The sequence below is a fragment of the Tupaia chinensis genome, unplaced genomic scaffold (assembly GCF_000334495.1).
Source record: "Tupaia chinensis unplaced genomic scaffold, TupChi_1.0 Scaffold000658_1, whole genome shotgun sequence".
NCBI lineage: Eukaryota > Metazoa > Chordata > Mammalia > Scandentia > Tupaiidae > Tupaia > Tupaia belangeri.
The window spans coordinates 2474325-2494294 of record NW_006160179.1 but is presented as its reverse complement, the minus strand read 5'-3'; the positions used below and the strand labels follow the sequence as shown (position 1 = coordinate 2494294).

The 19970-nt window shown below is 34.3% G+C and overlaps 1 long non-coding RNA gene across 1 annotated transcript in view; it reads right to left on the bottom strand.

The window, feature by feature from the left end:
* Positions 1 to 3211: 3211 nt before the first annotated feature.
* Positions 3212 to 19970, bottom strand: part of LOC102479650 (uncharacterized) — a 21582-nt gene continuing 4823 nt past the window's right edge. The window contains exons 3-5 of the long non-coding RNA XR_336201.1: positions 13611 to 13682; positions 6675 to 6744; positions 3212 to 3284 (exon numbers count right to left, since the gene is read on the bottom strand). This is a non-coding gene — a long non-coding RNA (uncharacterized LOC102479650). The remainder of the gene's footprint in view (positions 3285 to 6674; positions 6745 to 13610; positions 13683 to 19970) is intronic.

The window sequence follows — 19970 nt, the reverse complement described above, 5'->3', positions numbered from 1 at the left end:
TTTTAAACAAACACCCTAACACCAAAAAAAAAAAAAAAAAATCCTATTTAACAATCACAGTAAGCGATAGCCTTAACTAGGTGCTACTTTGTAGTACTTACATTCTAATTACTAAGATTTTTTTAAGAATTATTTTTATTGAACTATTTATTTATTTATTTATTTATTAAATTTGACTAGAGAGGGACAGAATGAGAGAAAGAGAGAGAGGAGAGAGGGAGAGGAGAGAGAGAGAGAGAGTAAATCACCAGGTCCGAGACTCGAACCACAGTCAGCTATGTGGGAGTCCAGTGCCCTTAACCACTATGCGACCTGATAGCCCCCATGATAAATGAATTTTATACTTAAGTCAGACATATCTTCACAAATAAGTGTATATCAGCTGAACTTGCTATTGAAAGTATTTAATTAATATTTTTTGTATATCATTATAATGTGGAGGAAGAAAGAGGTATGGAAAGCAATTCTAGACACCAGAGACTGTGGGAGGAGTATAGGAAATGGCAGAGGGTGAGTGGTAGGAAATCCAAGGAGGGGGAGGAAAAAGGAAGCAAAATATATAAGAAATAAGAAATTAAAAATTATTTGTTGACGATAACATGTATGGTAATATCCTTGATTGAGCCAATATACAGTGTATACTGGATAGAAAAATCTCATTTTGTATACTGTAATGATGTGAATGAATGTAAATAAATACATTTAAAATAAAAAATAAATTTAAATCACCCCAAAAGAAAAAAAAACTTTTTGCACCAAAAGAAACTCATACTTCAATTGTTTACAAACATTTTAAGTTCCCTTATTATGGTTTTCACATTTTCATAGCTCTAGCATTTATCAGAATGCCTCAAAATAGTAGAAACTCTAATAATTCTTATTGAGTAAATGAAATCTAATAACCCTGTGCATTTTATGTCCATTTCTTTTGATTCATTTCATCAGTGTCCTTTGATAAATTCTGTTTAAAAAAATAATAAATGAAAGGAAACTCGAGCTAAGACAGTGTCATCAGAGCCAATATCTGGATTTTGATATTAAAGCAGAATTTTTTTCTTATAACAAAAAAATAAGGACATGAATATGGAACATTATACCTAGAAAGAAAAAAATCTCACAGATGAGTGTTAAGATTATTGAGAACAACTCACTGCAACAACAATAAGATGGTAGATGAAGAGAAATGGAAGAAAATAGCACACAAATATCCACCGAAAACAATTTCTAATCATTTGTTTCTAAGAGTCAGCTCACAAAACTGCAGCCAGAGGAGGCAAGCTTGCTACAAAACTGTTGGATTTTCAGAGTAGAGAGTTTGAGCCTAAGGTGGATCCAAGAAGTAGAGTTGCAAACACCGAGAAGTTCTGCAAATAGCAGCTGCAAATCAAAGAACAATTCCAATGTGTGCACAGTGTGGAAGAGACTAGAGGTTACATATTGGTCTTTTCTACTTCACCCCCACACACAAATAGCAATCACTGACAGTAACATCATCTTTGAATAGAAAGACACAGGGGAGTTTTATCTGTATCTATCTATATATCTCTGTACTATTTATTTTTATGCATTGTACTTACTGTGAAGCAGCTTTATCACAAAGCAACTAATTTAACAAGTCTACCACATAAAAGTCTAAATAATATTATTTATTTTGTAAGAATGAATTTCTGTAGCCAATTTTGACTTCTAATAAAGACATTTTAATTTGATCCTCGCCAAAGTTTTAACTGTCACCAGTATATAGGTCCAATAGCATATTATAATTACAAAGCTGTGCTTTTGAAACAGTGGGATGCTGAATCAAAGCTGTCAACTCTGGGGAACACTTCTGACATGTAAGCTGTGTTATGCATCACCTTCTCTGAGAGTGTGTCAAAAACTAATTCCATTCCTGGATGGACTGACTCAAATGCAACTCACATCCAGGGTGCTTCTAAAAAAGAATACAGTAAAATATCTATACAATTTCTAAGCATTTTCAGTGTCTGAAAAGTAGAAGTAATTAGATATTCTTAGTGAGTTGTTAGCTCTCCACCTTTAAAAAAATATTAGATTAAGGGACCAGCAGTTAGCATAAAGCCTATGTTGCTGAACTCCTATGTAGTTGACCACAGTTCAAGTCTTGGACCCAGTGGCTTAAACTCACGCCGGGCACGTGTGCATGTGTGCCCAAGATCCTGAGAGGAGAATGGAGGAGAAGGGATTGCAGTGTGGCCATCTCCACTGCGGGGTGATTTCTCACTTTCTGTCTCTCTGTCTGTCTCTGTCTTTCTGGTGAGCACACGCGCCCTAGAGCAAAAACCTCTAAAATATATATATATATATATTAGATGAAAACAAAAGAAACAGAAGGATACATTTCAGGAAAATGATCACTGTAGTCTTCCCTTATCCATGGTTTCACTTTCTGCAGTTTTATCATCCATGGTCAGCAATGGTATAAAACGTGAGTGCAGTGCAATAAGATATTGCATATGTGTGTTTAAGACAGAGAGACCATAGCGCTACATAACTTTTATCATTATATTTATAAATTTTAAAAAATATTTAAATATGTTCATTATTACTATTTTAAATTTTCTATAGGGCGTATGTGTTCTCAGAGACAGAGCAAGAGAGAGAGAGAGAGAGAGAGAGATAAAGGTAAGAAATCAAGCCACCAGGTGTTGGACTCAAACCATAGTTGGCCATAGGGGATCATGTGCCACCTGCTGTCCCCTTTACTATGATGTATTGCTGTGATTTTTCTATTATTAGTTATTGTTGTTAATCTTTTCTTTGTGCTAACTTATAAATTAAACTTTGTCATAGGTATGTATGAATGTAAAGGACAAAATACAGTATATATAGTGTTTGGTAGTATTCCCATTTCAGGCATCCACTGAGGGTCTTAGAATAAGTACCCAACTTATAAGAGGGGGACTACTCTATTCAGAATTGATTTTTTTTTTCACTTCAATTCAGTGGAAAATTTCTCTTAGATACTTCCCATTGGTGAAGGAGTTAGAAAGAAGAAAAGAACACTACTAATTTCAAATTCATTTTGGACTTCCATCTCAGTGCAAATGAATTAAATAGTTTAATATTTGTGTAAGCCAAACATGTAACTTAGTCAACATTAATCACTATATATTATTAAATTTTTTTTGTTTACTAAAACAGAGAGACATGAATAAGCCAACATCTACCTACCTTTGTAGTGGTTGCCTTGTAGTAGAAGACTCGACGTGGTAACAAATTAGTACAATAAACTAAGAAATTGATCATGCAGGGATGTCTTATTTCTGGAACCACAGGGGGAACATCCAATAGTTGGAGTAAGTTAGGAAGAGATGGAATAAATAAGACTTCATAAAGGAGGCAGTATGGGATACTATTTGGAAACATAAATAAGAATTTTGAGTTCTAAAAAGGAGGTCTAGAGGAAGGGCATGAGTGTTTCAGGCTTTGGGGATATGACTCAAAGCAAGAGGGAACATTACTCATGCTGAATGTGTGTATTTCCTGGAGACAAAAACTTAGATCACAAGAATGAACTTTGCCAGTAAGTGTATTCTTGAAACACATAAAACTTTTTTTTCCCCCTAAATAATATATTTCCCCCTCAGGGTTGTGAAAATATAACTTACTTACTCTTTGAACACAGAAACATCATGAATAGTGGAGAGAACATCAGCTTTGAGGTCTGATAATCTTGAGTTGAGACACTACCTCAGCCAATTATGAACTCAGTTACTTTTGACATGAACCTTAACTCTTGGCCTGCAGTTCTGCAGGTGTAAAGTCGTAATAAAAGTTCTACTTTGATGGTTTGATATGGAATAAAGGGTATATTTGTCTGAGACTTTAGAACACAGAACAAAGGCAAAAGAGACACCAGAAGGTGACTACTTGTTTTCCCATCTAACTTCTACAGATACATTCATGATGGTTTTAATTTTACTTCAAAGAGTGAAATCTACATAAACTGTGTTTGTAATATTTTTAATCAAAGGTAAAGCTTTTAATTATTGGATATATTTAATCATTATCTAAATATATTATATTGACTTACTTGAAATCAAGTTAATATGGGAAAATGCAGTAGAACTAGAGGAAAATAAGACTAAACATTGTAATTTTGAAAATCGAAGATAGGTTGCCCCTATTATTTCAGTGTTATCTGTTTCATACAGAGTTCATGAGCTTTGGCTATCTTTTCTCTATCCAGGTTATTTGTAGAAGCTTTTAAAAGAACTTATGAGGGAGACCAGCAGATGACTTAATGGTTATGTCGCTAGATTCCCACACGGTCGACCATGGTTCACATCTCACCTGGTGGCTTCAAACTCACACTGGGCACATGTATGTGGATGTCCCAAATCCCGAGAAAAGATCGGAGGAGGAGGGATTCCAGTATGTGCAGCCCCCCAGGGGCTAATTGTTAGCTTTCTGTCTCTCTGCCTCTCTGGCAAGCACACACTTCCTATAGCAAAATCTATCTCTATAACCAAACAATCAAAAAACACTTGGGAAGAACACCAAGAAATGTGGTGCTGTTTTACTTAAATCACTATTTACTAGTTTAGAGGTAAGGGATAAATAATTATACAGACTAATCACTTCAATCATCCTACAAAATGTACTTATAGCTAGCAAATATTTTATTGACTGGAAAACTTAAGATAAATGCTAATATGGTAGGAAGAAATACCCTAAGGAGAACCTTACTAAATAGATCAGGAAGAAATCAAATGGCTTTAAAACAATTTGAAAATCCCCTGAAGTATGATATTCTTGACTAATTTTTGGGAACTTTGATTTTTTTTGTTTCTTATTTTATTGAAAGAAATGATGGCAGTGACATAAGCAACAGTAAGCAATCACTAATGCATGTTGCATGAGAGAACATGAAATATACGTCATGAATTTCCCAACAGCTAAGGACTAAGTGAGATTTGAACCCCAATGTCACATATTCCTGAATATTCTGTTTATAATCTGTATATAGGTATCTTCTTATTGTACCATACTTTTCCCTCATGAAATCTTCGCAGAGGTATTGGGTCTTGGGTCATTTTATCCATCAGTTATTAAACACACACTAATTTACATTCCAAAGTTTTGCAGAACTATAACACATAGTAAATTTACTTTAATCTGATTATCATAGTTTATAAATGAGGCAACTAATACTAAGACTGTTTAAGGGAGCAATCCAAATTCATGTAGACATTAAGAAAAAATTGGCTGCTAACTCTAGACATGTTTTTTCATTTTTCTTTATTTAATGTTCTCAAAGGTACATGTCTTCACCTGAGACACAGAGACAGAGAGAGGTGGGAGAAAGTAAGAAAGCACCCCCAAAGGGGATGGCCACACAGTCTGTTCCATTCTATTGGCCTCACAGAATTTGGGGCTCATACGCACACATGCCTGGCTTATTTTTCTAAACGCTGGTTCTAAGACTCAAATTGTCCAATTGACCACATGATATCCTGCTGCCTTAATTGCATGCCACTGGCTGACCCCATTTTTTTTCCTCAGACTTGGAGAAATATGAATTTCAAAGAGTAATCTACATTGTTGGACAAATTTGTGAGTCATACTCTACACTAGATTCTCTGAACTAATTCAATATCCACTGGAATCAGTATGCCTTGTATCCTTAAGAAGTGCTGAAAAAATAAATGCAGCGAAGTCTGATTTTGGTACACTTTTCATCTAAGTTCTGCAATTCTACTATACGGACATAAAATAGCCTTCCTATGGAGTTAAAATAAACAGAGTTGGTGAATACCTGTGCAAATAAGAGCATTAAATACATGATAGACTGATGTGTGGAAAGTCTTTATTTTTTGAGAATTTTAGGAAAGAACTGTTTTGCGAAGGCTTTTTCACCAAGATTAGATTGGTTTGGAGTTCTCTGTATCAGTGTTTTCAACTTCGTTTGTTTCTAGTTGTATTAGTATATATTTTTACTTCCTGACTGTTGCCATGTTTTTTTTTTTTTCAAATAATTATTTTATTTAACTTTATTTATTTATTTATTTTAATTTGACCAGAATGGGACAGAGAGACAGGGAGAGAGGGAAAGTGAGAAAGCAAGCCACCAGGTCTGGGACTTGAACCGTGGTTGGCCATGTGTGAGTCCAGCACCCTTAATCACCACTCAACCTGCCAACCCCTGTTGTAGTGTTCTATAGTCATTGTTTCTGACTAAATGCTTTTTAAAAATCACTACATTTAGGAAACATTGATTCTCTACACATGGCAAGATGGTATCATTCAGTATAATGGAATAACATGACCTCTGAATTATATATTTGCACTTAACTTTAAAGGGGGGGAAATGGAAAACAATTGTATTATGTAATGTTCTTTCATAAATACGTTTCAAACATCATTAACATTTATATAAATCATGTCATATAGACAATAATTCATTGAAATAAAATATATATTAGCTGTATAATTTTTCCTATGCAAAAAAATTGTAGTAATTATTCTAGTAATTTTTTGTGTAGGAAAATAAATATAACACATATGTATGATGCTAAATATATTTATTTAAATCATCTTTACGTTCCATTTTGAGTGGAAGGTTTTAGTTGAACTAGTAATAATTTTTGCTTGTCTTTGTTAACCTATAAAGCTTAGTCATATATAAAGCTGAAGGTAGTTTTTTAGCTTACCTGGGTTTTTCTGATGATAGTAAATTTAATGTGACTGAATTTTCTGCTCCAGTTTCTTTATGTATGTGTTCTATAAGCAGAAAATAAAGCAAACTAACTTAAAGGTGATTCTATTTTGAAACTGTCTTTTAAGTTAGTAATATTGAATTATACTTTTATTTAAGTAGTGTTTTCAACTGTATCTTTCAAAATTCTCAGTAATTTGATAAACCTAAATCTATTAAATAAATCGAGTTTATTTCCAGACAATGTCATTTCAAATATAATACACAAGTGCAGCTCTCAAAAAATATATCACAGAAAAGCAATTTACTTTTGCCTGAGTTTAATTTGTTTCATGTAACCCTTTTGGGTTCAGAAAACCAATTAAAATGAAAGTGTGTGTTCATGTACTCTTCAGATATACTGTTTCACACAAATTGGCAGGAGGCATAAATACATGTTTATATGATAAGAGCAATGGACAATTAGTAGATATACTATTGTTGATCTTTTAAAGATGTACTGTGTCTCTTATTTTATTTTTAGGGTTTTACCATAGGGTGCATGCACTCACCAGTGGGAAAGAAAGTATGAAAACACCTCCCAGAGAGGATGGACACACCATAATCCCTTCCCGATTCTCCTCTTGGGATTTTGAGCATGCAAGCACATGAGTCCAACATGATTTTAAGCCTTTGTTTCTGGGACTTGAACCGTGGTTGGCCATGTAGGGGCCAAGTGTCTTAACCACTATCCCACCTGCTGGCCCCTACGTAATATGCCTTTGCTATGTAAAACTGTGAGGGTCATTGGATAGCTCTTCTTGTTATTTAGCAAAGCAAACTAGGGACATTTTGCAGACTATTCTGAAAGGAAGCAAAGATTTCCATAGAACTCATTTTAAGATTTAATATTTACTTAACTATTATTTTGCAAAAAAGTACATAATATTATGAATATAAGCTAAATTATATGAGTAGGTAAGAAAACTGCTCATATCTCAGAACTACATGTTTATTAGAATATAGTCTATTACTTTCTTAACTACCAGGATAAAGGTTCTTTCTGACTGACTTTTAAGTGGGAAGAAAGTGAATCTTTGTTTTTACTATTACTTTTTTTTTTTTAAATATATTTTTGCTATAGGGTAGAGATGCTCTCCAAAGAGAAACAGAAAGAGAGAGGAAAAGTCCACATTACAATCCCTTCTCTAACCTTTCCTTCTTGGGTTCTTGGGTACACACGCAAATGTTCCAGGTGTGATTTCTAAGTCATCAGGTCCAGTACTGAAACCATGGAGTTGGCCATATGGGATCCTGCACCTTAACTTCCTGGCCATTTGCTGGCCCAAAAAGTGAATCTCAATAATGGAAATTAAATTAGAGAGGATTTTAGAAAGTTTATGGAAAATGTGTATTATATATTTTTAAAAAACTGTATATATTTTAAAATTTCTGACACCAAAGTATACTCATACTTTAATCCCATTTTCCATGAACTTTTTAAAACCCTCTCATATGCTTTCTAGCTAGTTGCAAATGACTTTGTAGAAAACTCATACTGTTTTTAATTTAAGAATGGGTTTACTCTAGCTTGCTAAGCTTTACATCAAAATGTTTTAGAAGACTTTTGGTATTATTTTGAAGTTTGTTTGGGAGGCTTCTAAATTATAATTATAATCAGAATTCCAGAATCCAAAGTGAACAAACTCTTATAAAACCCATCCTATCAAGTTCTTCATTCATAAGATTATTCCTTTGGGAACACTGTTGTGAATCACTGTGAGCTCTGGGCACCCTTCTCTCCCTTTTCTTTGGCAACTGTGATTTCTGAGTGTAGAAAATCACTTTGATAAAGCATGGTGCATTGTGATTTAAAATGCTTTGTCCTGTTGATTAAAAAGAAAGAGGCTAGAGACCAGCAGTTAGCATAATGGCTATGTCACTGAACTCCCATGTAGTCAACTGCGGTTCGAGTCCTGGTCCTGGTGGCTTAAACTCACACTGGGCATGTGTGCGTGCCTGTCCCAGATCCCGAGAGGAGAATGGAGGAGTAGGAATTGCGGCGTGGCCATTCCCTCTGGGGGTTGATTTCTCTCTTTCTGTCTCTCTGTCTCTCTCTGTCTTCCTGGCGAGCGCACACTCCCTATAGCAAAACAAAAACAAACAAACAAAAGAAAAGAAACTCTCCAAAAAACCAGAAAGTGGCTAAAACAAAACAATTGTGATGATGGCCAAATCTTATGCATCTCTGTTCCCATTGATGACTACCTAGTTCCTTTAACAATGAATATGAGCAAACGATGATGCACCATTTAATATATGCCTACATGTTTCCATTTCCTAGTACTTCTGACAACCAATGTGCAAATATTAAAAAAAGTGAAGTGATTTTAAGCTTGGTATTCACTCTAAAATCTGTTTAATAGTACATTTCTACTGAAAAACCAAACCACTAATGTTTTTGAGTGATATTTGAGTGCTTTCATTTTTAAAAATAGAATGCTTATTAGAAAAGAATATAAAAGTTAATGGTAAAAGGGTATTACAATATATCAAATGTTTCTGTATTTGCACAGTCCTGGTTGGCAGGCCGAAGCACAATTTAATATTTATAACTACAAGAGCCTCTGGAAATTTATCTGGCGCGTTTTAGTCATACGCTACATAGGAGTGTGTCTGAGTAAGATCCTACTACCTAGAGACCTGATTACAGGGTGAGCTGTTTTTATTCCCCACAACCCCCAATAGTTTATAACCTCCCAGTGTCGCATAATTGGTTATAAATCTACTGAATCACTTCAAAATCCTTTGGGGGAGAGTGACACACATTCCATACATAAGTGGTCTAACACAGTTGTATGTTTAATGTATGAACGAATAGTCAAAATAAATGCTATTGTTAGGATATCAGAATTTGATGCTGCTCTCCATGAACTATAATGCACTCTTTTCAATTTTGGCAAAGGGATAGTGGAAGACTAATAACCCAGCTTAGATGATGACAAGAGGGAAAATAGCACTCAAAATATTCACACATCCAAAGACCTCACATGTTTTGTGTATGGATAAAATTGTACAGAGAGCAGAGGCTAGGAAGATGTGTCAATTTTATATATTGATGTCATGTCTTCTTTCATTCAACCGCTAAAATTAATTCTAGATTATTTTCTGTTTATAATTCTTCATTCATACTCTCTCTGCCTTTCTCTCCACCTTTTCCTCCCACTTTGGATAGAAAACTTTTGTCAAAATAATGAAAGGCAAATGTTCAGATATTACAACTCTGTACTGATTAGGTCATGATTAGTTAACATTATTTGAAGACTTAACTGATCTCTTAATCTTTATATTATAGATAGACAAGCTCTGTGTTGGCTTTTATTTTCTTTATCTCTCATACTTGATTCTATATGATCATCCCCATTAAGATAGACTCATTTATGTATGAAAATAGAAATGTTTAAATCTTTATGAAAAAAATCTCTTCCTAGAGAAGTGATATCATACATGCTTGTGTGCATGTGTGGAGACTTCTAAAAGTTTATGAAAAATTGAGTTACAATAGAAGTTTACTTTGTTGCAAACATTTTAAAATTCATGCACACTGTTTTCATTTTTTCTATGGACTTTTTGAAGACCTCAAATATACACATGTATACATATATATACAGACATGTACATGTTGTATATCACACATGAACATATACACACACACTGCCACTTTCTTGATTCCCCAGAATACACATTTCCCTCCATAATTATTCAAGCATTGGGATAAGATTACCATATGCTCTATGATAATTTTAGTAAACTATTATGATTTTGTTATTTTTGCACCTACAAAATTACGGTTATGATTTTTACATTACTCTTGCCAAGTCAATCGTTTCTATTAACAACTAGCTATGTATTATAAGTACTTTTTTCACATTGTCATAGTTTTCTGTGTCAGTAGGTTGGTCATTTTTGCAGTTGATGTGAAATTATATGCTATTTCATATATTAATAATCACAGACCACAAAGTGAAATACTTTATAGCAGAACTTCAATATATCTTTGTTAAAGTCTTTTTTTTATCTAAAAGAGATATGATGTGATATTTTGTTACATTGTGAAACAAGTCCATCGATCAAGCTAACAAATTTATCCATCGCCTCATCTGTTTACTTTTTTGTGAGTTTATAAAAATTCAATCTGCTGTCTTAGAAAATTTTACATGCATGATGCATTATTATTAATTACAGTCACCATACTGCAACATTATTAATTTAAAAATGAAATATTGCACAAGACTGCACATTTTAGTGTTCTTGATGAAGTTACAAGGACCAGATGTATTCCATTTCACATTTATGTCAATTGTAGAAAAACTCAAAAAAGTTTGGAAGTTATTCGTGCTGTTTTTTCTTTTCTGGTTTTAGAATAGAAAGTTCAACAAGAATTTTTTAAATGAAGTAAGCATTTTAATTTGAAGGAATCTAATTTTTGCTGTTGACTTACCATTAAGCCTCTAGGTTTCAATCACATCTATTATTAAATAGAGTGTCAAATAATATTCCTATCATTTTGAATAACAACTTTCTATAAGAATGTGTTGTCTCAGAGTATTTACTCCCAAAGGTAAACCTTTTGACTAAGGTCATTGGGGAATTAGGATCTGAGCTTCTATTTGACTAACCATTTTATCTCTTTCTGCCGTGTGTTTCATTTGTTGTGGTTACTGTGACTGCTCAGATAACGTGTTCATTTTTATACTCTGCCTAAACATCTGTGTATCACCTTCTCCACCTTTTTGGCTAGCTGAACAGTCAGAAATGGGGGGATAAAAAATTTCAGGCTGTTTTGATAGCATATTAGTGACTGTAAAAGATTATGTTTGGATTTTGTGACATAAATTCAGAGTAAGCAATAGAAGGCAGAAGAAGCTGGATTAGCTAATGCTTATCTAGCCTAAGATTTACACACATGGGTGGCCAAGATGAATGTTAACATCCACAATCCTAGTAATTCAGTAGTCAGGATACACGAAATGCTTAGGCTGGTCCCATTAGATAAGAAAAAGAAGGAAAGCAAGGTGGAAGATATACCATTGTCTCTGTTTTTCTCTAGCTAGTATTTTTGTTTGTCTGTTTGTTTGTTTTCCTGGCAATATTTTCATGAAATGTAAAGAAAATAATTTAATATTTGCTGTGATACTTGGATTTCAAGAGTCAGTTTCCATTATTGCAAAGGAAAATTATGAAAATTTCCATGCTACTAATGTGTCAGTATGGGTCCATTTTTAAAACTTCAAATAAACAATACATGTGATAATAAACTCATCACTAGAACAAACCATTATTTTATATAAAGGTTTTGCCATAAAACATGTGCACATGCAAAAGAGAGAAAGAGACAGTGAGAGGGACAGTAAAAAATAACCCTGTAGGGGAGATGAGCATTCCACATTCACTTCTTCATTCTCCTCCTAGGATTTTGGGTGCACATGCACATGTGCCTGGTGTGAATTTCAAGCCACAAGGTCTGAGATTAGAATCACCGTCATCTATGTGAGACTCTAGAGTCTTAACCTGCTGGCCACAGAAGAAATATATGTGTATATATATATGTATGGGGTTTTTTTAGAAGTTTTTGCTATAGGGTGCATACACTCGCCAGAAAGAGTGAGACAGAAGACAGAAATGGAGAAATCATCCCCCAGGGGGGATGGCCACACCACAATCCCTTTTCCTCCATTCTCCTCTGGGGATCTGATCTTGGGCACACACACGCATGCACCCGGTATGAGTTTAAGTCACTGGGTCTTGGATTCGAACCATGGTTGACTACATTGGAAGTCCAGAAACATAGCCACTATGCCAACTGCTGGTCCCAGGAGAAATATTTTTAAATTAAAAAAAATTAAGGAAACCAGCAGTTAGCGTAATGGCTATGTCGCTGGACTCCCACATAGTCGACCGCGGTTTGTGTCCTGGACCCGGTGGCTTAAAACTCACGCCGGGCGCGTGTGCGTGCGTGCCCAAGATCCCGAGAGGAGAATGGAGGAGAAGGGATTGCGGCATGACCATCCCTCCTGGGGGGTGATTTCTCGCTTTCTGTCTCTATGTCTCTCTCTGTCTGTCTGGCAAGTGCACGCGCCCTACAGTGAAAATCTCTCAAAAAAAAAATTAAAACTAACACAAACAAACAAAATCACTTTAATTTTTCCAGTGACAATTGAGAAATATTTGCATGGAAATTGTGTAGAATTAAAATCTTGCTTATTCTTTGTTTTACCTTTGTCTGGTAACCCTGGCTTTTTTTCAATGTGCCTATTAGCATGTACTTTCAGAATTATTTTCTGATCATTCTGAAAGTTATTTGCATGAACAAAAATTTTAAAAATCTGTTTTTCTTTATTCAACAATAAAATACTGTTTGATATGTGAAAGGAATTTTTGAGTAATTTTTGTAAAATATGATTACTGTGCTATATAATAATTTTAGACAATTAAAACAATGAATCAATTTGATGAAAAATCATGGTTACTTTTTTCTTAATAACCAAAACTGCGTCATGATACAGCATTTTTGGTAGGGTTGAAAACACATTTCTGCTCTCTCACTCTCTCTCTCTCTTTTTCTTGGAACAATGGAAAAAATACATTTAGTGAAACCATGATTCATTTCAACTTCATGTTAAATTAGTCAATTCATTGAAAATGTATAAACTATGTTTATCCCTTCAGGAAGAGATTGTAGATTAACATTTTTTTCTATGCGGCACCTTAAATCCCTCAAGAAATTGCTGTTGCTACATTTTCTTCCAATTTGTGGGCTTCTGAATCTGCAGGGTGGGGGAGCCAGCTGCCTGACTCCTGGCATTTTGCTGTATTTTAGATCCCCCATGCTGTGCACGTCTGTCACATTGTGCTGAGAAGATGTGAAGAGTCAGCTGAATGATGGGCCCACCTGTCCAGCTGCTTCCAGGAACAGGGTCAACCTTCTCCTAGCTCCCAATTTCCTTCACCTTGACTCTTGTGCCTATTAATAAGAGGGAAGAAGTGTCTGCTGAGAACTCAGAAAATTGTTTTGAAGGGTGAGACACAGAACCAAATAATCCTGTACTTTCATTATTTGTTTACATGTCCGAAAAATAGGCATTGATAGGATATGAACTTGGTAATATTTTAATACATAAAAGTTACACAATTGTTTATTAAATTAAAAGAACATTATTTTCCCACACAAGGAATGTATTGTCCATAGGTGAATATTGTTGAATATTACCACAGTTAGAATGATTAGAAGAAAATGGAGAAGAAAAAAATGTGGTTTCAGAAGACACAGCATGTCAATGCAAATGGTCAAAGTAAAGAGGCCCTGACAAGAAAGAAGAAAAGAGGCCAGCAGGTAATGTAGAGGTGAAGGTGCTGAACTCACACATGGTAGGCTGCAGGTGGAGTTCAGACTCCAGACTTGAAACTCCCTCCAGGCATGTGTGCCTGCGTGTGTGCACAAAATCCCAAGAGGAAGATTGAAACGGGATTGTGGTAAGGCCAGGGGTGTAATTTCTTGCTCTCTGCCTCTCTGCCAGTGCACACGCCCTATAGGAAAAATTTCTCTCTCTCAAAAAAAAAAAGTAAAAATAAAGAAAACAAGTCACGTTATTTAAATAAAAAGTCACATTCTTATCTTCTGGCATCATATGTCTTCTCCTTGGCAGACTTTTTGGCTTAGTTCTTCCTGGATTGTTGTTGTATACTTAGACATGTTGAATTTTGAACTATTTAAAGTCCTCACAATTTAGGTTACCATTTATAATTCTTCACAGTGCTCCCTAAGCTTATCTTGCATCTTTCTTTTACACTGGCATTCTCCACCTGAAATTCATTTCTATCTTTGCAAATATAAATTTTACATGATTTCCAAAGCTCAGATAAAATGTCTCCTCTTACACTATTTCCTTGACCATTGAAATATTTTTAGTACTTTATTACCTTTATCTGTTTTCAAAAGAGTAAAGAATGTGTGTGTATGTGTGTGTGTGTGTGTGAGAGAGAGAGAGAGAGAGAGAGAGAGGGGTAATTGTTACTACTTTAAATATACAGAACAGTTATACTTCTAGATAGAACTGAACTACTTCATTTTTATTATGATGTTCATGTCTGATTAGTCTTTGTGTTACACAATGACATTAGGCTGTATTATTCATACTTAATGTCCATTCACTGTATAATAATTGTGTAACATGTTTTTGAAGTAATAAGTACATTTTTGTATTTGTTATTCAAATATTTTCTCAATAAATATTCAAAATGCTTTTATTTACTCAATATTTCTTTTGAAGTAGTATAATAACTTTTCAATTTTCCTGAAGAATGTGAGTAAAATATATTTTCTTCAGCTTGCACTTTTCTTCCTTCCACATCAACTAGAAAAACATCGTAGTCTATGACAGAGTGGTTACATTGGGGTAAAAATGGAGTCTTCATACTTAAATATGATTGTGAAGATTGATCCTCAATGGAAGAATTGATTGAAAGTTACTATTCTAGTTAGGAATTAATAAGATCAAATATTAAAAATGATAATTACCAAAGAAAATACAATATGCATGTCATTATGTTTACAGTAAATACCAACTTATCCTCGAATATTTCATCATAAATAGGGGAGGTCAACAAGGAGATATGACTGCCTCACTTTAAGATTAGTGTTATTGAAAGAAACAAAAAATGTCCATAGGTTATAATAGCAAAGCTTTTATTTCATCCTAACCTGGAATGTACAACCTAGTGGTATTGAATGAAACTTCTGTTTATTCTAATAAAATTATGATATTTGCCATATACATTTTCTGTCATATTTATTGATTTTTCCTGTTTTTTCTATGACTGCCTCACTTTAAGATTAGTGTTATTGAAAGAAACAAAAAATGTCCATAGGTTATAATAGCAAAGCTTTTATTTCATCCTAACCTGGAATGTACAACCTAGTGGTATTGAATGAAACTTCTGTTTATTCTAATAAAATTATGATATTTGCCATATACATTTTCTGTCATATTTATTGATTTTTCCTCTTTTTTCTTTTTTTTTTTCTTTTTTTACCATAGAGCATGTATGCTGACCGAATACAGAGAGAGAGAGCGATGGAAAGTGAGAAATCATCCCCTGGGGGGATGGCTACGCTGCAGTTCCTTCTCTTTCACCTCCTCTCTGGATTATGGGCAAACACACATACGTGCCCTTCATGTTTTTCAAGTTGCCGGGTGCATAATGCAAACCGTGGTTGACTATGTGGAACTCTAGCACCTTGAACACTATGACACCTGCTGGCCCTTCTCTGGGTTTTTGATAGGTCTCATACTGTCCTCTACTACTATTCATTTTATCTGTCTATATTTACTCATTGATTTATTGTACTGTGGTTGTCAGTTGGTAGTCTATCCATTCCTTTTTTCTGGATAAAAGATTTATGGAGTTTGTCTAGAGTTTCTTCAGATGTTGGAATAATATTTAGAGAATGAACTCATTCATTTTTTTAAATAATTAGTTTAGGGATGGTTCTATGTTCATATCCAGTGAAGAAATAGGAGGGGAAGTTTTACTGGTAGAGAGAAATTCTGCAAAATACATTAAAAAAAAGAATAAGATGTTAGATAAGTTTTGCTCACCACTGTTTCATGTCACACCTTTTTCCTTAGTTTGGACTTTTTCATTTTTCTTCCTTAAGCAAGAGAAACAGAGTGTGGGAGAGAGAGAAAGAGCACACTTAACTGAGTCTTGATGTTGTAATCTGCCCTCCAGTCTTCAGCCGTCTCTGACTCATGAGCATGTCCTTACCAGGTATACTCAGGTAGGTGTAGAGACTTGAACTGGAAACCATTCCATGTAGAAATGCCTCACAGATCCACATTTCACCACTGCACTACTATCTGGCTCCAGTTCAGGATAGTTTTTATGATGCTTAGAGATATTAAAGCTATTTTGTAACCATAAAGGAAGGGTAAAACTTTGTGGAGAAGCTGACCCAGATCCCTGACATTATTAAACACTGAACAAACTGTAATTTCCAGCCTATGTACATTTAATATGCTGGAATAATAAACCTTTATACTTAAAAATATTGAATATACTTGTTATTGGTAGCCAAAAACATAACTGACAGAAGTAGCAATTTTAATATGGCTACAATGTCTTATAAATGGAGATCACATTAAAAGATACCTGATACTACTTGAGGTAGTCCTAGCCTCCTGGGTAATTAACCTTTAGAAGTCATCAGCTTCTACAGTGCAAACAAGATAGGATAGCTTTAAAATGCCAAAGCCAATGTTCAAACAATGCTAGCTGGTATTTAAGGCAGAGTCACTCAACCACGAGCAGCTATCTCACACTAACTCTTGCTCTTTCTGTCCATGTTCAATGGAATTTAAAGCTCATCGGCACGAGTTCTGTCTTTCAAGATATTACTGATGATGAGTTAGTAAAAAGAATTGTCATTATTTGACAAAGATCTGTAGCTTTCTAATCACTGATGTCATTTTTCTAATAATTCCTTATCTTTATGCCAGTGCCACATTTTTGTTTTATATTACTGAAAAATTCCACTTATGTCTCCAATATTGTTGACTAAGAAATAAAGAGGTCTTAAGTAAGAAAGATAAACAAATGACTCACCATCACAAAAAAAGATTAAAATCTATTCTTTCAGATTAGAAGGAATTATTTAAAATTTGAACATTTTGTTTCATATTATCTAAGGCAGTCACTGTAAAATTAAGAAGAGTGGGAAATATAGAGAAAGAAACCAAAAATAATAAGACAGATTAAAAAAAATACAAACAAAAAACTCCTAGAGGGCACTTGTGTTCACTGCAGAGAGCTAGGGAGGGTTGGAGGGGGTCTATGGAGTGAGAAACCCTCCATGGAGTACAATCTTATTGCAATTCCTTTTCCCCCATCACTCTCTCTGTTGGAGATTTTGAGCATTGTGCACATGCGCCTTACAATTTTTCAAGCCATCAGGTCTGGACTTGAACAGTGCAACTGGCTATGTAGGATTCAGGTTTCTTATCCATCATGGCATCACCTGAGCCCTTGTAAGGCACATAGGTAGAGGAAAAGACTGCATAAGGTAATCATATGGGGCTGTCTTGAAGAAAAATATACCATATATAGCACTTTTTAAAATATGAATTTTGAAATTTCTATAGAAATTACAAAGATAGTACGAATAGGTTTGATGAATTCTTCACCCATTTTCTCCCAATGCTAACAGCTCATGTAATTATCAGTACCATATACTGTCAAAACCAGGATTCTGATATTGGTTAAATGTGTATGTATTCTTCTATAACACTGTATCATATATACAGATTTAGATAACTACCATATCATAATTAATTGATATAGTAAGCTATTTCATCAACATACAGATATTTCTCATGCTATCACTTTACAAATGGACCCCAACTGAGGTTATTCAATTTAAGATTTTTCGACTTTTTTGGTGGTGCAAAAATGACACATTCAGTAGAAACCATACTTTGGGTCTCATAAATTCTGTTTTTCACTTTCGGTGAAAGTGTTGATATATAAAATAGGTTTTGTGTTAAATTATTTTGCCCAATTTAAGCTAATATAAATATTTTGAGCATGTCCAGTGTAAGCTAGACTAAATATGTTATTCATTGGGTTAGGTGTATTAAATGCTTTTTGACATTTGACTTATCAACATATGATGTATTTCTTGGGATGTAATCATGCTGTAAATCAAAAAGCTTCTATATGTATAGTCACATCTAACACTACACCACACATAACAACCTTTTGAGCAACATTGATCTTTTTCTGCCTTTATACTTTTGAATGAATAGAACCTTCAAGTATGTAAACTTTCGGTACTGGCTTTCTGTGATTGAACAGAATTCTCCAGAGGTCATCCAGTTTGGTATATATGTTAGCAAACAGCTCTTTTTTGCCTCTCAGGAACATTTAATGATATGTATGTACCAACATTTATTTAACCATGTACTCATTAAAGAAGTGAGATGTTTCCAGATTTTAGAAAGTGTAACTTAAAGATTAGAAATAAAGTTGTTATAATTGTTAGTGTACAGGTTTTTGTGTGAACATAAGTATTAACATCTCTAGGATAAATGTCAAGGAATGCAAGTCTTGAGTCAAAGGGAAATAGCATGTTTAGATTTGAAAAAAATGACTGACATATTGTTTTTGAGAGTGACTATATATAATTACTTTTCTACCAGCAAGGTGTAAGTAATCCAGTATTTCAAATCGTTCCCAGAATTTGCTTTTGTCATCTTCTTTTTTTTTTTTTTCCAACCTTTAGCCATTCTGATAGGTGTACAATTGTGGTTTTAATATGCATTTCCCTAATGGCTATCAATACTGAATATCTCTTTGAAAGTTTGTCATCTGCATATGCTATTTTATGAACTGTTTCATCTTTTGCCCATTTTCTAATTGGATTTTTTTTAACCACTGAGTTTTTGAGACTTCCTTACATGTTTTAAATCCCAGACCTTTGTTAATTTGCGTTTGTAGTTTGCAACTCTTTTTGTCCCTTTCTATAGCTTGACTTTTCATCATTTCAACAAAGCTTTTCACAGAGCAAAGTGTTTTTAATTTTGATGAAGTAAAATCTTGATATTTATTTTTATGGAATGTACTGTTGGTATTGAAATTTGCTGCCATGTTATTCTTAGAACCTGCTGTGCCGCATCAACTGATAATCATCTCTGCTTACTAGAACCGCTTTCCTAAAACTGTATTCCATGGAGACTTACCTACAATTGCGGAACTGCATGAGACCCACCCTTGATCCAACCTTGAATGGAATCTATGTTCCCTATTGTTAAAAACTTTAAACTTGTGGCCCCTCTCCCTTTACTTGGATGTATCACATTTTCAATAACTCCCCTGGAAGGCAACTGTATATAGCAGAGATAGTGTAATGGGAGAGGGGGAAAGGGCAGAGGTTCAAACATAGGATAAAAAACATATATATATGTATACATATACATGAAAGTAGAAATGGAATATTATTGATGATAACATGCTTGATTAAGCCACCATACAGTTTATCCTAGATGGGAAACCACATTTAGTATGTTGTGATGATGCTCAGGGAATGAATGTTAGGTAATATATAAAGAAAAAAAAAAAGTTGCAGGAGGAACAAAAAAAAAAAACGGTGAAACTGTGCGTATCATTTTGTAAAAAAAAAAATGCATATTTGACGACTGCAGTGAGCTGTATGGGCACAGCTGGGTACTACTTTATAGTATGTTCATTCTACTCA